Source organism: Lichenostomus cassidix, chromosome 4 (assembly GCF_008360975.1).
Source record: "Lichenostomus cassidix isolate B80296 chromosome 4, HeHo_3.0, whole genome shotgun sequence".
Lineage (NCBI taxonomy): Eukaryota > Metazoa > Chordata > Aves > Passeriformes > Meliphagidae > Lichenostomus > Lichenostomus cassidix.
This window is the reverse complement of record NC_139484.1, coordinates 59,944,763-59,949,974: the sequence shown is the minus strand read 5'-3', so window position 1 is coordinate 59,949,974 and position 5,212 is coordinate 59,944,763. Positions and strand designations below refer to the sequence as shown.

Here is a 5,212-nt window from a genome sequence, read left to right as displayed (position 1 = left end):
CCATTAACGCCTCCTGGTTGATTAATTTTCTGCTTCAACTCATTTTCATTCTCATTCTGCTGATTGTTTCCTTTCAGGGAGGGCATTTGTGCAAAGGTTATCAGCTTCTTGGAAGGACATTGCAAAGCCTCCAAGCACAAAGCTAGCCTGCTTTTCCAAATAAACAGCTGCAGACAAATCCTGGCTGCATTGATGGGAATGGAAGTTTTCAGAGAATCGCAGCATGGTTGGGGTTGGAAGGAACCTCTGAATATCATCTAGTGCAACCACTCCACTCAAGCAGGTTTTGAATGTCTCCAAAGAAAGAGACTCAGACAACAATTCTGGTCCAGTGCTATCACCCTCACAGGAAAAATGTTTTTCTTTATATTCAGGTGCATCATCCTGTGCTTCAGTCTGTGCCTACTGCCCATTGTCTTGTCACTGTGAACCACAGAAGAGAGTCTGGCCCCTTCCTCTGGACATCCCACCATTGAGATTTTTGTAAGCATTGATAAGATCCCCTCTCAGCTGTCTCTTCTAAAAGTACCAGATATATGTAGGGCATTATCTTATTCCTTTAAATATCACAGAATTCTAGAACGGTTTGGCTTGGAAGGGACCTCAAAGATCATCTCTTTCCCCCCTGCCATGGGCAGGGACACATTCCACTATCCCAGGTTGCTCCAAGATTGTGTATTACAAGCAGTAAAAAATGATTTTAAATTAGGACTGGGGAAAGGAGGAAATGGGCCATAACAGATATGTTATAATAGAAACCATATTTGGTATGGGTGGGACATGCAATGAAAATCCAATGGCTGTAGAAAACTGCTTTTACCAGGAGAGCATAATATGAGGTGTGAAACATTAAGCTTTATAGATATGGAGTCTCACTCCACAGAAGTTATTTATAATTACCAGAGGAAATTATAACATTATGGCAGATACTGAGGGCATGTATGATGCATTATGAGAACGATAAGTCTGGATTGCAAAGGGTTTTTTTAAACTATCTTAACTAAAGGTCATTCAAAACTTCCACCAACACCTTATTTAGATTGGCTGCAAAAATGCACCAAGTGCTAAAAATTCCTTCTGCAGAGTTTTGAACTCTGAACCATTAATATTTCCCTTAATTTAGCTTGTGTGCTATTTACAAATCAGAATTGCCTGCCTGTGGAAAATAGAATTGTTGGGTGTAGTTATTCCATTACATGGAAGGATTATTTTGCTGTTCCCCACCACTCCACCAGTTAACACCACCAGACTATTCTGCTTACTCACAGGAATGATTCTTCACCAGGATTTTTATTTCCCAATCACAATATTGATACAAAATACATTCAATTCTTCCTAGGTATTTGTGGCACACACTGTAACAATCCATCTGTTCCCAAAACCCTGCTCTGCAGGAAGTTTTAACTGTGTGAATAAGGGGTAAGAATGGGTAGGATTTCTTTCTTTAACTATACCTGTGACTTGCTTAGTGCAGTGGGGCTGGGAGGAAGGAGAAATTAGCTTGGCTGTTGTGTAGGGTTTTAATTTTTAATAGTTTTGGTATTATTTTTAATATTATTGGCTGTGCTGCCCTAGCAATACATGTAATAATAATATAGCCAAGCATAGCTTTATAGAGGGACTGTTAGCAGAGATCTGATCTTAAAATATTTAAAAAACAGATGTTCTGCTGTAATTTCTCTGAGAGCCCTTCTCATAGGTGTAGTTAATGGTAGAGGTATAACCTGTCTTTATTACATTTTGTGTCTACTGTCAGCAGCACTGATATTTCCCAGGACTTTTCCCCCACCACGTTTGTGTCCATAATTCGTCCCTGCTGTGTCACTTGGACATTCACAGATTTACTTCTGTGTTCAATGGAAAGATGATGTCAATACCCAGTGAGTGATGAAATCATCTTTTACTGTATACTATTTAATAAATCAATTTATACACCAGCACAAAGCTGCACAACATTATTTTTTTACCCACAAGAACCACACATCCAGAGCTTCCATTTGTGTCCTAGATACCCTGGAGGGTGGTAATGAGAAAAGACCTTGCAGGTATATCCAGTGATTTTCTCCTTGGCAGCATTTAAAAAGGAAGCAAAAGAAGTTAACTCAAGGCGTGCTTCGATGTGGTAAATTTTAGACAGAAATGCTGCTTGGCCCCAACATTTTTACGAGTTCCAGGTGGAAGTTCTATGGCCTCAATGATTCAGCAATATCTGGAGATAGCACAAGCCATCAAAACTGCAGGAATTATCCCAATCCTTCCTGTCTGCTGCCAGTAGAATACACAGCTAGCAATTCCCAAAGTCTCCCTCCGGCATTTCTCTGTTGGATTCACATAACATGTCAAAGAAATGATTTTTCTCTTTGATTACTGCAGTAAAATAAAAGGCACTGAAAAAAGCAACATCTCAGGAACTTACCTTGCAGTTACATGAAAAATCCAGCTCCCTGTAAAGAAATGTAATAAGGAGGGAGTCACGGTCGTTACTCCTTGTTACAGCACTTCAGAGTAACAATGCCATTTGGAGACCCTTATAACATGAAAGGCACAAAAAGCAAGTCAGCAATCAACTCCACAAGCCAACAGACCAAGATATATCAACTCCAAGTTTAGTGCATTTGGACTCTGTGGAAGTTCCCTGTGTTGGCTGAAATGCAAAGGCTGGAGCACAGCAATATTTTGCTGTCCTGTTGGCTTTTTCCTACCTCTTTCCAGTTGGCAGGGACAGTTAATAGTTAAAGCAGGAAATGGAATTCTGGCTCTAAAAATCTAAAATGCAGTTATTGTCTTAAGTAATCACAGAGAGAAATATGTATTTATATCTATATGCAGCTTGAAGGTGCAAGTGCTAAAGTTTTACTAAACCAATTTAGAATTAGGCAACTAAGCACCTTTCAAAAGCTTACAGATCCCTTTCAAGTTCTGGTGGTGCCTTTTTCCTCTCCTTCTTTTAGATTTCTAAGACAACAAGAAACATCTGTGGTTTTTTTAGTGCTTTATTTTCAGCACTGCCAATTACTTGCTGTTCCAATTAGAGTCAATGAGAGTTGTGGGCTTTTACTTCCCCCGTTAAAACATTATCAAATGAAGCAGAGGGTTTTATTCCAGCCTTCTTGCTTGATTCAGCAGGTCACAGGTGTGGGTAGTGAAGTTGTGAACGTATTTTTGAAGTCCTGAGAAGGAGAGAAGATGGGGCAGCTGATGCTGTGAATTAGGAGCTACAACCATTTGATTACTCTGCTTTTACAACTGGATTAAGTAAAGGTGGAACAAGCACAAGCTGACCCAGAGAGCACAGTGAGCTCCCAAATAGTGCAGGCTTGGCTCTGCAAGACTGTAACCCTCCCAAAAAAAAGTTCTTTAAGAACTCAAGATAACCTCAGCTGAAGAACTTTGTATTTATCATATTTTCATTACCCAGCAGGACATTTGAGGTCAAGATCTCAGGATCCCTGGTTCAACACTTACTATTTCCCTTCCACCCCCTCTACTATTCCTGCTACTAGACTTGGCTGGCTTCTCACCAGGCTGAATTGGCAATTTTTTCTCTTTGCATTAAAGAACAAATTCAAAAAACAGCCAAGTGTGTCACGGATAAAAAGGCAGGGAGGGGATTTAAATCATCTGGGAAATTCTGAGGTTGGAAACACTTGTTTGTAGCAAAGGGAAACTAATGGATCTTACTGAGTAGCACAATGTTCAACTCTGCTTTCTCACACTATTCCCCATCAAACAAGGCTGCAGTTACATATTTGTCTGGGGAAGGATAATGAAGAAACTGTGAGTAGAAAACAAAGAGCTTGTTACCAGTCAAAGATTAGCCCATGTTGTAGCCCAGACATTTCCCTGCTAGCAATATACTCAGCAGAGCATAAAACTACATTTTACTGCTCAAGGTACATTCAAATACTGTAGTGATAGCAGAAAAATACACAACTTTTAACAAGACAGCAAAATTACTTGGATTTCCTATTTGACCAGGAGATTAATTTACTCACAACTTGCCAGATGCTCAGGAGGAAAGCAGATTTTTACTTGGGTCAAAAAAATTGGGAAGTCAATCCCAATTTAGATACCAGGTGACTGCTTTGGAGATCGATGATTAACTTGAGAAAATCCAGCATTCTGGCTTTCAAATAGTAGGAAAATTACATATGGAGGAAGATCAGACTGGTGTTGTACCCTGCAAAGGGCCATAAATGTCAGTCACTTGTCACACATGATGTTGACATTTCTCACAGTGTATCAGTAGAAGAGAGTAAGTGATAAAATATCATTCAGGATACAAGAGAATTGATTCGGTATGGCTTTGGGATAGTTTATAATTAATTATTCAGAGGAAAAATAAAACCCCAAAACAACTGCTACTTCCCACTGGAAATAGAGAACAAAGTTATTTAATGAGCTGCCATAAAACACAAACAAGTTCAGTTGGCATTATGCAGATAAACTCAAAGAACTTTTTCAAGATTATGGTTTAAAAACGGGACATACTTCAGAAGTTCTAATAACATTACCTCACCGTCCAGCTGTTTACATTGTACTCGCAGCTTCTTTGAAAAGACGCCAAAATAAAGTAAATTTGAATATTATCTGCAGAGAACTTCTCTGTGGAATAATCACCAGACTGCTTTTCATTATACCACAATTATATCATCAGCGTCTAATGATCAGAATGCAGAGCAGCTGATTATTTTCATAATGCAATTACTTCATTACATCTTAGAAAACTCAGCTGCATGCAAACAGCTCTCTCCAAATAACTCATTTGTCTGATTAATCATGTGATGGGAACTCCTCTCTCTCTCTCTTGCCCCCTTTTAAACACTCACCTGTTTTCCCTGTGCTTCCTGTCTAACTTGGTCATTACAGCATTAATCACTCAGGAGGAAGGAGGAAGATGGGTTCCTTCTCAAAATGTACACACTGATGCTAACAGGCAGATTTTCCAAATGCAGTTGTTCACTGGGATCTGCCCTTGCCGTTTTTTATGTGTCCAAACCCCAAGTTATGCATATAAATCAGGTATGTGTGCACAGGGTTTATTAGCTGACAAATGCAGTCGGTGACACGATGCTCCCTTGAACACACCCTGCACTTGATGTGCCTGGTGGGTGTTTTTTCAGACAGACATTTCCAAATAGCTGACTTTAACCCTCTGCTCCTCACTGTCAATAGGAATCTCCAAGGCTTTTGCTAATAACTGCCGTCTTTC

General features: G+C 39.6%; 1 long non-coding RNA gene across 1 annotated transcript; it reads right to left on the bottom strand.

Moving 5' to 3' along the window:
- Positions 1-1,339: 1,339 nt before the first annotated feature.
- On the bottom strand, positions 1,340-4,708 carry LOC146438637 (uncharacterized). Its single transcript, XR_014852101.1, has 4 exons — positions 4,515-4,708; positions 3,996-4,180; positions 2,417-2,444; positions 1,340-2,318 (listed from the first exon to the last, which is right to left on the bottom strand). It is a non-coding gene; the product is annotated as an uncharacterized LOC146438637 (long non-coding RNA).
- Positions 4,709-5,212: the final 504 nt, after the last annotated feature.